Below are 20,740 nucleotides of genomic sequence, written 5' to 3'. Positions count from 1 at the left end.
TCATTTCCTTCCCTTTCCCACTTTCTACCTCCTTGAAATAAAGACCAGTATTTCATTGGGCAATCTGATCACATACCTGTGTACTTGGTCTTGGTTATTTATGTACATGGACACCACAATTCCCTTTGCTCCTACCTTTAAGAAAATATTTTGCTTTGTCTTTCATACATTCAAAATGTATGATACCCACCTTCCACGTTCTGAATTCCATCTCCCATAGTTTTATCTACTGACTTAATCTGTTTATGTCCCTTTTTAATCTCACCCAACCAGTTAAATAACTTGTTATACCTCCTAGCTTAGTATCAACTACAGATTTGGATGTGTGCCTGCTTGATTCCCCAAGACATTTGAAGAACAAATCACAAAGCATTCATCTTATCACTCCACCATCTCCTGCCTGCCAACGAAGTACCAACACATGCCATGACAATACCTCAAATTCATTTTTAAAATACTTTCATGCGTGAAGGCTCATCAAATACCTTCTGATGCAAAAAGCAGCATTTGTAGACACTTGCTGTCAGAGGTGAGAGTAAGCCGGTAAGCACTGGTACAGCAGACCGATGAGAAAGTAGCCAAGACATCCTGTACAAATGGGTAAAATTGGCTCTGTTCAGCAGTATGATAGTACTGGAATAAAATTTAAGTTACTTTTACCTCTATTTGCTATCCAGTAAGTCAGTGACTGCCTCAAAAAAAAAAAGCCAACTAGATTAATCATTGCTGATGTCCTCCCCTTCACAAGTCCATGGTGATTTTCTTTGATCGACCCATGTTCGTGCAAGAATGCAAGGAACAATGCTTAATTAACAAAAAACCTTCATGGTCTTAATGGTTTTAATTCAAGTATCTGAGTTGGTAAAGTACTGTAGTTTATTGCTACAAAGTATCTAGATCTGAAATGCAACAAATGAAAAGTTAATGCAGCAAGCCTGTCCTCAGTCAATGGCTGACCCAACGAACCCTGTGGATGGATATCAGCTGGGATTGTATTTGCTTTAACCCAGCTGGTCATTTAGTTGAAGAAATACAAAACATCTGGCAAAGACCATGAGGTGCACCAAATGTTCTTTAGTAGAGGGAGGAGAGAACTTAATATTGGTTAGGCAAATGTGCAGTTGTTTTTTGAAAGTTTTGTTTTTCTGTATTTACTGCATCAAACAGTTTCCTTCCTAACCCTGTACTTGGAACTCATAATTACATATGAGACTTCAACAATGGATTGAGAACCAGTTTTTCACATGCAGCTGTGAACTGAATGAAATCCATGCCTTCAAGGGCTCACAGTCTTTGCTGAGGTAAAAAAAAATGATACATGAGAAATGCATAAGTGTTCCTATCATAAAGCAGCAGTATTATCAAAGACTTGAGGACCACTGCTAGACAAAAGATAATGTTCTCACTGAATATAACTAGGGCCTCAGTAAAGGGGAATGAAAATCAAAACACTGCATATGCTGCAAACCTGAAATAAAAACAAAAAATACATGGAAACACGCAAGAGGTTATGCAGCATCTGTGGAAAGAGAAACAATTAATGTCTCAGGTCAGAGAACCTTCATTAGAACTGGAAAAGTGAGCCAACAAATTGGTTTCAAGATGTAGGAAGAGTGAGGCCAGGGTTGCCGTGGTGATGTGCTGTTTATGAAGTTGCCTGGTTGATGGTTTAACAAATTTAAAAAGAGTGAGAAAACAAACAAATGGACATTTAAGAATAGAAATGCAGTCAAAGCTGTTGCAGAGCTCTTAAACCAGAAGGAAAATGATAGAAATGTACAGCAGATTCAGCTGTGTCAATGGAGAGGAAAAAAAACTGAGTTAGAATTACTGGCCAGTTCTGATACAAACGGAGAAAGTGAGTTAATTGAAATTGTTGAATTTAATATTGAGTCCTGAAGGCTACAATGTGCCCAATCAGAAAACGAGGTGCTGTTCCTCAAGCTGACATTGAGTCTTGTTGGAGCAGTGCAGGAAGCTACAGCTTTGGAACCCTGCATCAGGCGATTCATCACCCTTTCCCACCAGTTTTCATCTGCTCATCACCCATGCAATTACCCACCTGGGTTTCTTCTCCCTTGACCTCCCTTCCCATTCCCTCCTCCGTCTGGTTTCATTTGTTCATCATCCCTCCCTTATTTAATTCCACTTATCACCTTCCAGCCTCTGTCTCTGTCTCCACCCCCCCCATCTGCCCATCAACCCCACATCACCTGGTTCCACCTATTGCCTACCAGCCCCCATCTCACGCCTCCCTCTTTATACTGGCTATCACCCTGCTACACTTTCAGTCCTGACGCAGGGTCCCAACCCAAAACATTGATCATTTCTTTGCCTTCACAGATGCTGCTTGTCCCACTGAGTTTCTCCAGCTGTTTGTTTTTTGCTCCAGATTCCACCATCTGCAGTTTCTTGTGTCTCTGGGAGGATTAAATTGACAGGCACATGGAAGCTCGGGGTTACCCTTGTGGAGAGAACAAAGGTGCTCAACAAAGCAATCACCCAATCTGCATCTGTTGCTTTCATGTAGAGGGAATGCAACAGACTAGATTGGAAAAAGTGCAAGTGAATCACTTCTTCACCTGAAAGTATTGTTTGCATGTACCACGTATGTACAATCACACTATATCTCTGTTCCAGGCCATTCAGGTATGGGATAGAGGTGTAGTGGTGGTGTATGTACATGCTAAAGATAAGCCATGGAAATTGGAAACTGTCAGTGACAGAGGGCATCAGGTGTCAGGAATGTAAATGTGTAGGGACTGCATTTCATCTCAATTTTTCCACTCCCTGGAGAATGGGAAGGGAAGAGGTAAAAGGAAAGTGTTGCATCTCCCAGTGTTGCATGGGAAAGTGCTGTGAGAAAGGGAATGAGTGGCAGAGATTCAAGAGTGAAACAGGGAGTTGCTAAGGGAAACTTTTGCGATGCTGGAAGGGAAGTGGACGGGAGGATATGTCTGATGGTGGAATCTTGTTGAAGGTAGTGGAGCAAAATATGGTCTTTTGAATGCTGAGGCTGGTAGAGTGCCAAGTGACGAACAGGAAGTTCTATGCTTGCTCTGGCCAATAGAAGAGAGGCTGAGAGTACAGGTGCAGGAAATAGATGAGACTAGATTGTGGGCTCTGACAACTACGAGAGAGGGAAAGCTGCGATTAAGGAAGAAGTAAGACTTCTCAGAGGGACCTGTGTGGAATATCCTGTCATCAGAGCAGATCTGAGAGAGACAGAGGAGCTAGGACAATGAAATGGAATCTTTACAGGAGACAGGGTAGGAAGAAGTATAAACAACAAACAATCTACTGGAAGAACTCAGCAGGTCAAGCAGCATCCATGGGAGGAAAGGAATTGTTGATGTTTCGGGTTGAAACCCATCAGCAGGGTTTCGACCCGAAATATCGACAATTCCTCTCCTCCCACGGATGCTGCTCGACCTGCTGAGTTCTTCCAGCAGATTGTTTGTTGCTCCAGATTCCAGCATCTGCAGTCTCTTGTGTCTCCGTTCTAGGAAGAAGTATAGTTGAGTGTAGTGAAATATAGTTGAAGTATAGAGAAGTATAGTTGAGTTGAGCTGTGAGGATGTGATGGAGATGGAGAGATTCAGAAAGGGAAGGGAAGAGGAGAGAGCACGGTGGAAATTGGCTGCACAAGTACTGAAATATCAAGTTCCCGCTGAGTGCAGGAGGCAGCACCAATGCAGTCATCAGTGTGTCAGGAAAAAAGGTTGAGGGAGGGATTCTGAAGAGAACTGAAACAAAGATTGTTCCTTGTATCTGACAAAAAGATAGGCACTTCTGAGTTCCCATCGTTACACCTTTGATCTGGAGAAAGTGGGTGGAATTTTATGAGAAGTTGTTCAATGTGAGGATGAGTTCAGTCAGGCAAATGTGTACATTGATGGAGGGGAACTGGATGTACTTCTGTTCTAAGAAGAGTGGAGAGCCCTTAAACCATCCTCGTGTGGTGTGGGATGCAGGTGTCGTGTGATTGTATGTACATGGTATAGATGAGCTGGTTGGGGCCAGGAAATTGGAAACTGTCAAAATGATGGCAGGCATCAGATGTCAGGGATGTGAATGGGTAATGACTGGGCCATTTCAATGTCCCCCTCCCCCCTCACTCATTCTCACTTAACCCCTTCTGAACTTCCAGCATTCTGCGCACTAAGTACCAATCCCGATATCGTCATTGAATCTGCTGATGAGAATGTTGTTGTTGCGGTCTGGTGAACTGACTTCTATCTCACAGAGGCCAAACTTTAGTTTTCAGATACCTCCTGATTCTTCCCTCTGGACCATGACTCACCACTGAACATCTCCCCTCCAGATCCTCCAACCCTATAATCTCCCAACCCAGCACTCTCCGCTTCTGCCTGCTTCCCAAGATCTACAAGAAGGATTGTCCAGACAGACCCATTTGTTTCAGCCTATTCTTGTCCCACTGAAATTGAAATTATTTCTTCCTATCTTGATCCCGCCCTTTCTCCCCTGATCCAGTCCGTTACACTTTACCTCAGTTGACAGGGGATGTACTGCAGCGTTGGAGGTGGTGGTGAATTTCATTATTTATGTCTGCCTTCACTGAGATATGGGAAGTGGTCCATGTTTTCCAGAGTTTTGTGGTGAACCTATATTGCCAGAGGACAGTGTGGTGCAGCAGGGACAGGTTGGTGGAAGACCTTTGTCTTACAGATGTTGAGTGTAAGATCCATCCTATTGTGCTTCAATATTGAGACCCTGGTTACACTAAGTTGACAACATTGATCAGTCAGTGTCATTTGTGTGCCAACACCAAAGTCCCAAAACACACACTATTTCAAGTTTACCAGGAAAACAGAGAAAAAGATTCAAGGTTGTACTCAAAGCTTCCTTGAAGAAATGCATCATCTCCACTGAATCTTGGGAATCTTTGGCCAATGACCACTCAAAATGGAGAAGGAGAATATAATTTGGGATTAGGAACCCAGAGGCCACGCATCAGGAGCATAGAGGTCCTGGGTAGATAGTGGAAGAATTGGACCACCTCAGCTACTACCAGCCCTGTGATCTTGTGAATCACAAAACTGGAGTGGAAGTAAGTCATCTTTGATCCCGAGGACCTGCCTAAGAAGAGGATGATACAAAGTGCATTCTGTAATTGTATTTTAATTACCACCAAAAGTATTTCAAAACTAAAAGATTCTTTTTGTACTGAAAAAAAGTTACAATCTCTTCTGAGATCTGCATATTATGTGGTGTGCATTAAGAAGTAATTTGGAACAATGGGATTTTTAAGGTTGGCCTTTAATAGAGCAGTCAGCTGTGCAGTTTTCTGTTCATGTTCGTCTTATTTACAGGAAATGGCCACTTTGATTTTTTGTGACCGTTTACTAGCTTCATTACATGGTTTAATTCTACGTCAGTTCCCACATGACTGATGTCAGGAGAAACATGATGTTTCACAAAAATAATTATATGCACCAGAATCCCTTGACTGTTTATGTACTAATGTTTCTAAAGTGTAGCCTTGCCAAATGAGATGTATGGTTTATTATTTTCATCAAATTGTTTGGCTTCCAAGATGTAGTTTTAACTTTAATATTGTCCTAAGCAGTTCTTCCTGCATAAATGCAATGATTTTGACCTTTTCAGGTATACGACGTTACTTAGAAAATGCATACGTCTTTATTGTGGGTTGCTGGAGTATGATGTGATCACCACACTACAAAATCAGGACAATTTTAGGCATTATAATAATTTCAGTTACTTGTTAAATACATAACTGCAATGATTAGATGGAATAATATGTATCAATGCAGCCCAATGGTTGACAACATTTCATAAACTGGGATAGAATCAGTTTCTTTTTATTTATTTATTTAGTTTTCCCTCTCCCTCCTTCATTAGATGATGGGGTCTTATCTTCTACCCTCCAATCCACAGGAACAATTCCAGACTCTGTACATTTTCTGAAGATGATAACTAGAGTGTTCATTGTCTCTGTAGTCTCTTTTAAAACTCTGGGATGTAGATCATTGGGTCCTTGGGATTTATTGATCTTTAGTCTCACCAACTAATCTAGTATTTTTTTTACTGATTCTTTCAGTTCCTCATTCTCACTTGACCCTTTGCTCTCTGGTATTTCTAACAGGTTTTTTTGCGTCTTTCATGAAGATGGACACAAAGGAGATGTTTAATTCTTTTGTCTTTTTTAATGCTCATTATAAATTCACCAAGTGCTAAACTTTGTAGTATAAGCTAGGTGGCACAGATCCAACTGAATACAGAGAGAAGTGTACTGCCACTTTGTTCCCCAAGGCATCTTTCTCCATTTAGTTCCAGTATGATTATGTTTTCACTCTTGGCCTGGTAGTGGTGAAATTTAGACAATGACTGCATCGCTGGTGAAAAGTAAAACCACATTTTACTGTTGCTGTAATTTAGCATATCCTCACATATGAAAGCTGGCATTTCGAAATCTTTGCTGCTGCTTTCAAGTGGCATCTAAGGTTGAAACTGCTAACTTGGCAATAATTCTAGGCAAGGGAAAATGGCCAAAAATAATCTCATTCTCAGCCTTCCCGCCTCACTACGTTATGCAAGGAGGAACTTAACCACCACAGAAGAATCTTGTTGAAGGTACTCTTGCACATTCCAGGTTGAATTGGGGAACTGGTGAGTGAGACACAATGTGTGTAAAATTATAAAGGCCTATCACCAGCCATCTCAACTCTTGCATCCAAATTTGCTACTTTCATGTTCTTTTGGAATCTGATAAAGTAAATGTTGCTTGTGTTTAATATCCCACTTCTATACAAACTATATGGTATATCTGCTTTATCTTGACTTGGTCAAAGGAAGTCATTTCCTTGCTTTGCATGAGTGACAAGAGATTGACAGCAAAAATAATTCACTTCCTACTTCAAGCCTAAAAAAATTTCAGACAAAGGCACATGGTTATAATCTCAGCTGATCTGGGAAGCAGCTTCAAAGGAAATTAAAGAATCCATTTTTTTTACATTGGTAGAGGCTTGTAAACACAAGTCTATAATTCTGCAGCATGTCTGCAAATAGCTGTTAAGGTGGCTATCTGCAGCCCCCAAAAGTGCATTAACATTTGGAGCCCTCAGCTATCACATCTAACTCTATGTCTGAGTGTAAAGCACTTGGCATTTTTATTTCATCAAGTGTGCAGATTTTATTGTAAAGATAAATAGCTTCTCACTCTGTCTCCATTAAATATGAAGACAAAGTGAGATTACCATATCCATGGCACTCTTGAAATTTAAAAAAGACAGCCAAATTTGTAGCTGTTTCCAATAGCTTGACACCCTCTGACCATGGTAAATCTCCCTGTAATGCACAAAAGTGTTTGTCTGTGTAAAACTGTTTCCTTTTTTTGTGGTTACGGTTTCATTATTTTACTTTAGTAAATATCCAAATATTGCAATTCTGGGTCTCGCCCATTAAACTTTCCATTGCAGAATGTGGAAAGTCCTTTGAATATAATTGGGAACACTTTAACGTGAACCAAAGTAATTATTCTTTTGAGGTTAGCTGACTAATGCAAAGTTCCATCAATAGGGTTCCTTCCTGTACTGCCTTAAGTGCTAGTCTTACCAAGCCATAGATAACAGAGAATGGTTACAGCACAGAAGTGAACTATCTGGCCCACTGAGTCATGGATGTATGTAAGAGCAATACAGTTACTCCCACTCCCCTACCTTTTACGCATAGCCCTGGAAATTCTTTTCTTTCAGATGCTTACATTTGTAGCATTCAAAGGAGGGCTGGGTATCTGCTTCCATGACTACCCTAGCAGGGCATTCCAGACCCCAACCACTTGCTTTGTCAAATATAGGGTTTTTCCTCTGTCACTATCTCTAATCACCTTCATTCTATGTATCATCTAGTTCTTGACAGTAGGAACACTTTTTCTCTATCTAATCTCCATACAAATCATGATTTTACGTACTTTCATCAGATCTTTTCTGTTCCAAGGAGGACTGTCCTGGTTTCTCCAGTGTATCCACATATCTAAAGTCTCTTATCCTTAAATCGTTTTGATAAATATCCTCTGCACCTTCTCCAAAGCCTTTGTACGTCCTTCTGACAGAATGGATTAGGTACAATACTCTAGCTGTGATCGAACCAGTGTTTTATAAAGGTTTATTGTGACTTCCTTTCTCTTGTGCTCTTATTTCTCTATTTATAAAACCCAAGATCCCACAGTTATTTTTTAACTGCTTCTTCAAGCCATTCAGCCATTCTCATTGATTATGTACTTGAACCTCAGATCTTTGTTCTTTACCTTTTCTGGATTTATGTAATCTTTATGTTGCCTTTTCTCATCTTCCTAATAAAATGTAACACTGCGTTTCTCAGAATTAACTTTCATCTGCCACCTATCTGCCCATTTCACTAGCCCATCCGTGTCTTCTTGAAATCTATCACAGTCTGCCACAAGCTTTATCTCATCTGTGCATTTGGAAATTGTGCCCTGTAGATCCAAGTCCAAGTAATTAATATATATTAAGAAAATCAGTGGTTTTAGTACCAACTCTTGAACTTCACGTGTACGAGTCTGCAGCTGGAACTGCAAATCAATGCTTGAGAATACACTCTATATTTAAAAAGGCATTCGTTGTGCAAGCTGGATGACTCTGTCCTCTCTAAAGAGGCTATCATCTCTTTCGTAAATCATGCACAAGTTCTCTGCTTTCTCATTAATATGCAATATGATCCATGAATATTAGTTTAAGAACCTGAGGATCACTTGGAATAACAAAGGCTAATTTGAGTCATTAAGACACCATGAACTTTATTATATTGAAAGACAATAGTAGATTATTGTGTGTCAGCTGTGCCTCAGTTGGCAGAACTTCCCCCATCTCAACATGAAGGTTATGTTGAAATCCCACCCCAGTTGCCTGAGCACAATAGCCTAATCTGGCACTTCAGTGCAGTCCAGAGGGAACTGCACTGTTGGAGGAGTTTGTGATGCTAAACCAAGCTCCCAGTATAATGCCCGTTCATTTGCAATTGTAGACTTGGGTTCCAAGAGCTACTGCAGGTTGCAGCAGTAGGTCCGCAACTGATGGACTCATTAGAGCAGTGCTCAACAGCCATCCAGCATACCTACTGTGGCACATTACAATTTCAAGGCCATTATCTGGTCATTACTGCTATTTTTAGGAGTTTGCTGTGTGAACATCGGTTACTGTGTCTCCTTACATTGCAACAATGACCACAGTTCAAGGATATTTGATTGGATGGAAAATACTTTGGGCTGTCATGAAAGAGATGCAAAAGACACTATATAAATGCAATCCTTTTTTCAGATTTTTGTTGTTTATTGTAATTAGCCAGGAGCTCTCCAGAGCTACCAGTTTGCCTTACATTTGTCACCTTAAAATGCAAAAGAAGGAAATTCTTAGTACTTCAGTGAAAGCCCACAATTTCTCAATAATATGATCACTTTTCTTCTAGCAAGTAATATCATGGTGCGTTAGGTGCAATTCCGTATATGGAATGTGTCAAGTAGAACCAAATCTTGACCTTGGGGAGGTGCCAGTGCCTTCTGATGAGCATGGAAATGCTCATGTTAGTAATTCTTGGATTTCTGCATATTGGGAGAACCATTGTTATAATTTAACTAGTGGCAAATTCCTAATGAGGGGAGTTATAGGTGCCAAATAAGGGATTTCAGCAGCTGTTTCTATCACGGCAGGGCAGACGTATCTGAGACATCAAAATCCGCAGCGAGATCAATGTCACAAGACACTGATGTTTAATTTCTGCAGCAGTTGAAATTCAAAGGATCTGGGCATACCTACTGTGGAAAATTAAAGTTTGCCAGACATTGTTCAAAAGGGTGCTACAATGAAGAAAGATGCTCCTGGAATTGGTGGATGGCTTATTAGCCTTCCTATCTGCCTATAAAACCAATCTCCCCTCAAATGAGTCACTGGCCCAGATTTGATCTTCAGTTTCTAATTGTTTTTTTAAATGCGTTTAATATAGTTTCTTACCACTTGGGAATGCCTTTAAAAAAAAAATGTTACACAATGGATGTTGTTTTTATGGAGGCTGTTGCAGAGCTGTGTTTCACAAAAGATGTTAACCTGTGTTTTGGTTGTATTGTTCACAAGAGGGAAAGTACTGTTCGGATGTGACCATGTGATACACCAAATCTATCTGAAATATAAAGGCAGGACCTCAGTTTAATTAGTGTATTACAATGTAAAACAACAGTATTTCCTCAGTGTTGATTGCAATAGTCTAGATTGCACGTTCATGTTTCAGTATATTTTTCAGAATCGCAGTCTTCCAAGTCAGAGCAACAAATGGCCCAAGCCGATATAATGATAGTTGATCTTCGCCAGATTACAGGTGATGTTGCTGCAACATTTTCTTCATGACCCAGCAGTCCCCCGTTAGCGAGGGGTAGGGAAGTGAGAGGGTAGTGGAGAAGGTTAGCCAGGATGCCAAAACCTGAGTACTATGATGAGATATACCATTGTCAGTTTTGGGTGAAAGCAAGATCAAATGGAGTACGATGTATTGTATTGTAAACACCCACACTTATTATAAAGGTTAATGCCAGAATTCACTCTCATTACTAATTCACTCTTCAATGATTACTGGAATTTTTAAAAAATCTGCCCTTCCTTTCAAATTTATTTTTTCTGAATCTTAGTAATTTGTTCAGTTCCCTGTCATTCACTTCATCAGTGGGACCAGAGCCTTTGGCTACATGGGTCCTCCCAGTTAGAACTCTCTTCCCCACTTTCCCTGCCCCTCCTTTCCCAGTGCATTCAAACAAATCCTCAAACCCAATTTCTTTGATCAAGCTTTCATTACCCTTGTGGTCCTTTCCTGGTTTGACAGCATTTTTTCACAATGCCTTGAGTTAATTGACTTGGGATGCTTTTTACATTGAAATGCCAATGTAATTGTGAAGTGATTGTTACTGAAGAGTATATATTGACTGTGGGATAACCTGATCCCTGGGCTTGTTGAAAGAAAATTCTCCCTCTAACCAACTCAGTTATTGGGATGAATCATTGTATATTGAATCCACGGCTAGGCTGAAACAGGTTAGAGGAGGAAATATCTACTTTTTTTTTGCAGCTAAATCTTGGCCAATTTAAAAGAGATACACAACTGACTGGTATAATTTCCTTTGTAATATTTAAAATTCCAACTCGATTTGCACAATCCCCCCAAGAAAATTCTGTTGATGGGTATACGTTTCACATTCCTTGTTTTATAGCTAACCACATCAGACTCCATCAGATTTTTGTTGTTCATTGTAATTAGCCAAGAGCTCTCCAAGAGCTACCAGTTTGCCCTGCATTTTTCATCTTAAAATACCACACACAACCTTTCTTCTGCCCACCATTATTTGGTTTAGTTAGACTGCCCAGCATCCTGTCCCCAAAAGTAATGTCACTGCATAAGGCAGGATGCTTTTGTTCCTCCCACTATCCCACCCCCAAATTGCACCAGAATTTGTGCTCGCAACAGTCGGGGTGGGGGGGGGGGGGGGGTCGACAAGTTCATTGCTAAACTCTTGCCCTTTTGTGTCCAATGAACCAGACTTCTGTGCCTGCAATCTTGAGACTTTAATTCTTTAATTCCCTGCATCACACAAGTCACTGATTCTTCACTTACAATGTGACCATAAGATTCATGAGTGAAAAAAATTAATGTATTTCCTCTTGTATTTCCCAACTTACCCTTTATTATCCACATTGTAGTCAGCGGAAAACACATAATTTGAGGACTGCAGTAAAGTCTGACTGTTTGTGGTCGAGAAGACCTCAAGATGGTAAAGGTATTGTGCAGGCAGTTCAATATGCACATTTGAAAGTATAATTTCACTGCTGGTTTGTGTAGCTTGTGTGGTGAAGGTATAAGTTGTGCTCTCCTCAGTTCCATCCAGTACCTTGGGAAAATTGCAAAATCAGTGAGCTGTTCCCACCCCTAAGGAGGTTACATTTGATATTAAGACCTTGTTTCTGACTGCTGTAAAGGTGACATGTGTTTACAGTATCTGGTTAGCATTTCCTTCCCCACCATCAAGCCCTGAGTGTTGCAGCAGGCGTGTGTTGAAATGAAATTCTTCTCATCACTTATTTTTAGGTATTGCAATCCATGTACGTCACAGGAAACCACCCAACTCAATGTATTTTAGATTCATCTTGCTACTTTTTCTTTGCTTATTTGTAATCATAAACCCACAAGAAAATTCATTTCTTCCATTACTTTTTGCTCCTCTAGTACGTTTCATTTCCATTCTCATTAAGTATGAAATTCTCATTCCAGAAAATGTTTTTTTTTCTTATTTTCAATTACTGTAACGTTTTTATCAGATTTCCTGTTGTGACATGATTTCCAACAACATTATATGTTTTCTTTGGTGGAATGATAATTTACAGTAATGCTGAGGAATATAGTTAGCCTTCCCACACCGTAACACAAAGGAAACTACATCCGCATCCAAACCATGATTATTGTGTGGGGGTGGGGGAGAGGACTGTGACGGAGAAATTGGTTGCTGCTAGGTCTCTTGACTACTTGTCGCTGTTGAGGGTTGCCCAGCCTCTGTACTGCCAGATGTACTGAGGTAACTTGCAGAGGCTGAATCATCTAATAAAATTTCATTATATTGTAAGAGCAATGAAAAAACTGTAAAGTTAGATGTTTTTGCACTGCCCATTGGACAAAGATGACTGTTAAAGAATTTAATCTTGTGTTCAATGAGAAAGGGAACTACCACATCAATATCTGTTTATGTATTAGAAATCTCGTGTAAGGATTGAAGCAACGATCACCTTACACAAGTTGTATGAAACGTTGGTTAGGTCACATTTGGAGTATCAAGTAGTTCTGGTTGCCGTGTTACAGGAAGGATGCGGAGGCTTTGGAGAGGGTGCAGAAGACGTTCACCAGGATGCTGCTTGGATTAGAGAGTATTAGCTACAAAGAGAGGTTGGACAAACTTGGATTGTTTTCTCTAAAGCATTTAAGGCTGAGGAAGCAACCTGATAGAAGTATGTAGAATTATGAGAGACATAGGGTAATAGTCAGAGTCTTTCTTCCCAGGGTGGAAATGTAAAATACTAGAGGGCATAACTTTAAGGTGAGGGAGTGCGGGTGGGGGGCCGGGTATTACACAGAAGGTGGTAGGTGCCTAGAACACACTGCCAGGGGTGGTGGTGGAAGCAGACATGATAGTAGTATTTAAGAGGCATTTAGCCAGGCACAGGAACACGCAGGGCGTGGAGAGATATGGGTCAAGGGCAGGCAGGTGGGATTAGTTTAAGTTAGCATCATGGTCAGCATAGACATTGTGGGCTGAAGTGCTGTTCCTGTGTTGTACAGTTCTATGTTCTAACCTCAAAAATGATTGTCATATTTTCAGCAAATACAGCATTGGTCTCACTCAGATACAGCATTGATTAAAGTCTAAATGAGTGAAAACCAGTTTTAAGTGTACAATACATAAAAGAGAAAATGGAATGGTCTAGTGAGCACTGCTGTTTTGGAACATACACATTTGTTAACTGGAGAAAACTGTCCTTTTTGTTAAAATGCACTGCAATATCAATGCTTCCTTTAAGCAGTCGAAGATACAGCGGCAAAGCACCAGGAACTAAAACAGAAGCCAATAATTTAAGATGATAGAAAAATTGTTGAGGGTCCCATTTTGATTTGAGTTTAGTTTATTTATGCAAGAAAGAATAAGCTTGAATTTCTATTGTGCCTCTCTCCACTTCAGCACGTCACAACCTACTTTACTACCAACTGTTGTTTTGAAGTGCAATTACTGTTGTGATTTGGGTGAAAAATGTAGGATATTCGAAGTAAAAATATTACACAGCACAGAAGGCCTGAAGGAAATGGGTAAGATTAGGAGATTACCAAAAGTTTGTCTAAAGAATATTCCATGTGGTGAGAAGGTCAGAAATAATTAGGATGCCAAGGTGTTGGCCTTCAGGAGTGTTTACAGTATGTATGTCACTTTCTTTCAAACAATATTTGTTACACAGAATATGTAAGCCAAAGTACATTTACCATACCCTGGCTGTTTTGGTGAGCCGTCAATGTCAAAAGTCTTTTTCTCCTAGTCAATTTTGCATCTTTCATCTTCAGTAAATATCAGCTCATCTAAGTTTCTGATTCCTAATGTTTTGATGCACATTAAGTCCCATTTGCCTTGTACTTGCCGATCTAGACAACCTCCTGATCTAGTTACAACTTGCAGTTAAAACTTGTATCCTTAATTTCAAATTTCTCCCACCTCCCAATGCTTTGCTCCTGTTCATCATTGTAAACTGCCCCTGAACCTACAACTCTCCAAGAGTTGCAATTCTGACTCTTGTGGACCTCCCATTTCCTTCATCTCTCTGTGAAGGCTACATTTTCAGCAGTCCAGCTCTAAGTTGTAGAATTCCTTGGTTGCCTAGTGCCTCAGTTGACAGCACTCTCACTACCAATCAATATCCCAATAGCAAGATGCAATCAGGTACTTAGTACACCGTAGAGAATCTGGCAATTTGTTTCAAGTTCTCTGTGTGTACAGGCACACCTGCTCAGAGGGTGCAAAATGATGTCCATTGGTATTTTGTGACATATTGATGTCACTTTTGCAAAATTCATCAGTACATGTGAGGCCTGTGAATAGTGCGCTGAGCTAGGTCTTAACTGAATAGCTGATGCTTGCTTTGGGGTTAGTTAAAGGGGCCTGGGGGTGCTGGGGGGAGCAGGAGGAGTGTAAGCAGCTGAGAGGAGAAATGCAGGTAGAGAATTTGAGAAAGGGGAGTGAAGAGTTTGAAATAGACAACGTGAAGGTGACGGAAGGCTGGAAATTGGGAACAAGTGACATTTTTGACTTATAACTTGAATAAGAGTCTACCTGCTACAGTTGCATTCATCAATGTATTGGAAAAAGAGACGAGAAAGTTTCCTAAGACTGGAACAAAGAATCACACATATCCTACATAGCCAAGGCTGTATAGGTTGCCTTAGCAACACTTCTGCTCTGCCTTTTTATTTCTTTCATTCTGCTTCTCTATCAACTTCTTCCATAAACTCACTGCTTTGACAAAGATTTTGACCTTTCTTAATAGTTCCTTATGTGGTTTGGGGTGAAATTTTGTTTTTATCTCGTTCTTCAGGAAACAAAAAATCAGATGACGATCTGCTGTAAAAATGAAAGTTACCCTCCGAAAATTCCTTTCTGAGCCTTAGGCATTTGCAGAGTATGATTTGTAATGTTCTCCTTCCAAGAAGATGTGTCTTAGAAATTCAGTCAGGTAGTGCATGTCTAAGAGCAAAATTATGGGATGTGAGTGTTACTCTTTTGCGGGCTTTGTGAACAGGTCTTTTAGGTGCACCCGTGATGACAGGAGATGGCGTAATTAAGTTTCTGCTTCTACGATTTTTGAAATAATTCATGATTATGATCTATAATAGGTCTGAAGGTCCAGGAATCTCACCAGTTAAATGTACAACTGCTTGCATGACAGGTGTGGAAGAAAAGATGCTCCACTGCAGGCATAGAAGTTGTATTCCATAAACAGACCCATGCCAGTTTCTTCTGTGGCCCCAGGGGAGCAGTTTTTCTTGCAAGTGGTTCTTTACAAATCTCAAATGGACAAAAATGGGTAATTTTCATTTTACTGCAAATCAATCATCTTATGGATTGTTTGATTTCCTGTTCCTGTCAGATGATTTTTATTTGTGATTATATCTCACTGATAATGGTTATGAGTATGATGCTGAACTTTGTCATTCCACTGGGAACTGGAAAATAGTCTGAATTCCAAAAGACTTGCGTACCTACAGAATGACATGGAGTCAGATGTTACGTGGGATAGCGGGCTAGTTTAGTTCATGATGATAGACCGTGAAATCTAATATGCAGCAAATGATGCAGGTCAGTACAACATTAGATTATTTTTCACTTTCTCGTAACTATGTAGCAGCATCCACAATTCAAATTTATTTTCCTTGTAAGGGAGTTGCCATACTGCATGGTTATTATAACCCTACTGTATCACTAGTAGACAGATGCAATGAGATTAAGATGAGTAATACTAGCCATGTATATAAACTCTGTGACACAACGTAATATATAAAATGGACACAGATTCAGAATTGCATTGTGACTCCAGGTTACAGACGTACGAGTGTGATGGCACAGTGGCACAGCTAGTAGAGCTGCTGTCTCACAGCACCAGAGACCCAGGTTCAGTCCTGACCTCGGGTGCTGTCTGTGTGGAGTTTGCACATTCTCCCTGTGACTGTGAGGGCTTCCTCCCACGTCCTGAAGATGTACAGGTTGGTAGGTGACTTGGCTACTGTAAATTGCATGGATGTGAATGGTAGAGTCTGGGAATTGATGAGAATGTGAGGAGAATAAAAGGTGGGATTAATGCAAGATTAGTGTAAAATGGGTGACTGATGGTCAGTGCTGTGCGCTGAATGGACCGTTTCTGTGCTGTATCTCTCTGTGACTCTACATGAATTAGAAGGAGTAGGCCACTCAACCCCTCAAGCCTGCTCCATTGAATGAGATCATGGCTGATCTGATTATAATTCCATTCATATTTACCCATAGTATCCTTTTGCGCCCTTGCTTATCAGGTCTAACTCCACAGTAAAAATATTCAAGATGTGTGTTTCCATTACTCTTTCGAGGAAGAGAGTTCCAAAGACTCTCAATTCTTTGAGAGAAAAAAAATTGCTTCATCTCTGTCTTAAATAGGCAACCCCTTATTTTAAAATGGTGATGCCTCATTCTAGATTCTCCAAGAAGCATCTTCTGCAAATCCACCACATCTACACCTCTCAAGAACTTGCATTTTGATTAAGTCACCTCTCCAGAACTCAACCTAGCCACTCCATCCTTTCTGCTTAAGATAATAGCAGAATGGGCTTTGGATATGATGTCCAATAACTGGAGAACATTTTTGAAACTTATGGTACCATCTTAACTGTCAGTGAACAAATATTGTACTATCGTGGACATTTTCTCGATCCACAGTGTATCCATTTGCTGTTTTAGCATTAATGAAATATGTTTGCCATCATATTTAAACCTGAGTATACAAGGCATGGTTAATAAGCTTGCAGATGACACTAAATTAGGTGGTATTGTGGACGGTGAAGAAGCTTATCAAAAATTACAAGGGGATCTTGATCAGCTAGATAAATGGACTGAGGATTGGCAAATGGCATTCAATCCAGATAAGTGAGAAGTCAAACTAGGGTAGGACTTTCACAGTGAACAGCAGAGCCTTGGGGAGTGCTGTGGAACAGAGGGACCCAGAAGTACAAGTACATAGTTCCCAAAAGTGGAATCACAGGTAGACAGGATGATGAAGGTGGCATTTGGTATGCCGGCCTTCAGTCAGGGCACTGAGTGTAGGAGTTGGGATGTTATTGCTGTAGTTCTACAAGGTGTTGGTGAGGCCGCAGCTGGAGTATTATGTAGTTTTGGTTACCCTGTTAGGGTAATATGTAATTAAGCTGGAAAGAATTCCAAGAAGATTTACAAGAATGTTGCCAGGGCTCAAGTGTCTGTTATAAGGAGAGGTTGGGCAGACTAAGACTTTATGTCTTGGAGCGTAGGAGACTGAGGGGTGAACTTAGAGGTGTATAAAATCATGAGGGGCATAGGTAGGGTGAATGCACACAGTCTTTTTCTCAGAGAAAGGGAATCAAAAACTAGAGGACATAGCTTTAAAATGAGAGGGGGAAGATTTAAAAGGGGACTGAGAGGCAACTTCTTTACATGGAGCGTGGTGTGTACATGGAACGAGCTTCCAGAGAGAGTGATTAAGGCAGATACAATAACAATATTTAAAAGACACTTGGACAAGTACATGGAGAGGAAAGGTTTAGAGAGATGTGGGCCAAAAGCAGGCAAATGGGGCTTAAGTGGGCATCTTAGTTGGCATGGACGAGTTGGGCCATAGGGCCTATTTCCATGCTGTATTATTCCATGACTGTATGACTCATCCTAGTATTGTGAATTACAAGACGATTTGGCACACAATCCAATGCATATTTAACTAGAAGAAATCATTGAATTAACCTAGCGACAGAGCAAGTGGGCTCTCAGTAAAGGATACCATTATATTTGAACAGTACATTCTAATCATATTCATTTTCTCTGTCATAGAGTGGAGGACAGACCGTTCTTGGTAGAGGTGATCCATTGAATCACTTGCCCTTTTGCTATGGAGCATGACATTAATATCTGTCAATATTTTCTGTATCAGAATCCATCCTCTTTCACAACTTTGCATTCATATGTTAACTTTAACCTTTACTGCTTAACACTTGTGAATTCCAGCTTTAGCACTGAAGATTTGTGCTCCAGAAATTTTCTTTAACTGCACCTGCACCCAGCTGCTATTAAAATATCCACTCCACAATGTGCAGAATTGCTCACAACATCCTGTTCATAAAAAGCAGGACAAATATAATTAAACATTATTGCCTCATCAGTGTACGCTCAAAGTGTTGGAAGGTCTCAGCACCAATGCTATCAAATGCCATTTACTCACAATAATCTGCTCATGTAGACACCAGTCACCATTGGCAAGAAACTGAGCTGTACCAGCTACACGGTAGTGTAGTGGCTAACGTAACATTATTACAGCGCCAGTGACCCAGGTTCAATTCCGGCCACTGTCTGTAAGGAGTTTGTACGTTCTCTCCATGTCTGCGTGGGTTTCCTCTGTGTGCTCCGGTTTCCTCCCACATTCCAAAGGCGTATGGGTTAGGAAGTTGTGGGCATGCTATGTTGGTGCCAGAAGCATGGCGACATTTGCGGGCTGCCCCCAGAACACTCGACGCAAAAGATGCATTTCATTGTGTTTCGATGTGCATGTGACTAATAAAGAGATTCATCTACATAAATACTGTGTCTACTACAGCAAATCATGGTCCCCATTCATTGCTTTAAACATTTGTTCATTCCACCATCGGTGCACCGTGGCTGCCTTGTGCACTATCTACATACTGCAATGTTGTAACTTGCCAAGACTTCTGCAACTGCACCTTCCAAACCCATAACCTCAACCACCTAGAAATTCAAGGGCAGTAGATAAATGAGAATACCCCCAGCTGGATGTTCTCCTTTAAGATGGGCTATGAACATTGTTGTTGCCAGAGATGCCTGCACCTTGTGAAAGAACAAATTAAATTACAAACATTAGAGCTGACCTTATCACCTGGTCTTTTCCTTGTGTGGCCTTTCAATCCCCGAGGATGAAGGCCTTTATTAAGTAGGCAGATTAAAATATTCTGCATTAAATCATAAATGTAGCTCCTCTAAAAGTGGTTTTGCTGGCAGTGCAGTATGATTTTGTGCCCGAACCATCATACTGGAGAGTAAAGAGAACCCTAGTTGCTTTCCTTCACTGCTCTCTCCTTCTAGCATTTTAACTCTGTTTTCTATCTGTCTGTCTATCCACTCACTATGTTACTGCCAATGTCATCAGCCCTAATGTTGTGTCACAACCTTTCCTGTGGCATGTTATTGAATGCCTTTTGATGATCCAGAGAACCACATTCACTGCTTCCCTCTTATCTACTCTGCTAGTTACATCCTCAAAAAAAACCTGAATAGATTTATCAGATGTTATTTCACTTTCATAGAACCTTTACTCGGCCAAATTCAGTCGAGGATGAACCCTTAATTTCCTGCAGCCAAATCACTTATGCTTGCCATTGACTTCATTCAGCTCCCCTATAAGCACAAGCTGAACCTGAATTTTGGCACTCCAGATGTCTTTTTTGATTCTACACTAAGCTTCTAACACTATTCAGCCTCCCCGTTACAAAGGCTGCCTATTTCAGTCTCCATAATATTGCTTAGCTTCTACTATAGCCTGTCTGTCAGTGAAACATCAACCACGTCTTTATTGGCTCCAGGCTTAACCATTGCCCATTGGCTTCTCTGCTTCACACTTTATGTAACCTTGGTTTAAATAGCACTGCTGCACAGGTCCCTTTCTACTTCATATCCTCGTCACACTTCACAACCCTCCTTCCTGCCCTATATTTGCTTCTCCATCCCTTCAATTTAAAGTTATTCTGTAACTGAAATGCCTTTATTGGTTAACTTGTTCTCTCAGGTTCAAAATAAGAATGCTTTGAATCAGGCTTGGAATAATTAGATCTACATATAACTTGAGCAGTGGCTCCCCTTCTGCTTCCAGTTTTGCATTAGTTCATGTCATGTGTGCCTTGGAGATGCTTGTATACAAAGGTTTTGAATACCACAGCAAAATGCAACTTTTTCGTAGGAAGCTTGCATCTGACAGTCTGCTTGTGCCTGGAGTAAATTACGTTTATTTTTTTTTCCACAATAAGCAGGCTTTTATAAGTTCAGATCAGCTTTTCTTTTTCATTAATTTAGCACAGTACGGGCCCTTCGGCCCACGATGTTGTGCTGAACTATATGATCAATCTAACCCTTCCCTCCTGCATAGCCCATAACCCTCCATTTTTCTTACTTCCATGTGCCTATCTAAGAACCTTTTAAATGTCCCTGTTGTATAAGCCTCTACAACCACTCCCGGCAATGCGTTCCAGGCACCCACTACTCTCTGTAAAGAACCTACCTCTGACATCTCCTCTGAACATTCCTCCTCTGACCTTAAACGGATGTCCTCTGGTATTGGCTATTACCACCCTGGGGAAAAGGTACTGGCTGCCCACTCTATCTATGCCCCTCATA

The 20,740-nt window shown here is 40.6% G+C and overlaps 1 protein-coding gene across 6 annotated transcripts in view; it reads left to right on the top strand.

Moving 5' to 3' along the window:
* rnf19b (ring finger protein 19B) overlaps positions 1–20,740 on the top strand; it is a 119,119-nt gene that overhangs the window by 42,773 nt on the left and 55,606 nt on the right. Inside the window, exon 1 of one of the 6 annotated variants that reach the window (XM_052036613.1) lies at positions 12,954–12,972. The exons of the other annotated variants lie outside the window; for them this stretch is intronic. The gene's annotated coding sequence lies outside the window, so the exon portion shown is untranslated. Of the gene's footprint in view, positions 1–12,953; positions 12,973–20,740 lie in introns of those variants that run through there. 6 annotated transcript variants of the gene reach the window in all.

This window comes from Pristis pectinata, chromosome 22 (genome assembly GCF_009764475.1).
Source record: "Pristis pectinata isolate sPriPec2 chromosome 22, sPriPec2.1.pri, whole genome shotgun sequence".
Taxonomy (NCBI): Eukaryota; Metazoa; Chordata; class Chondrichthyes; order Rhinopristiformes; family Pristidae; genus Pristis; species Pristis pectinata.
Note: the sequence above shows the minus strand (reverse complement) of the source record. Positions and strands in the feature narration are given on the sequence as shown.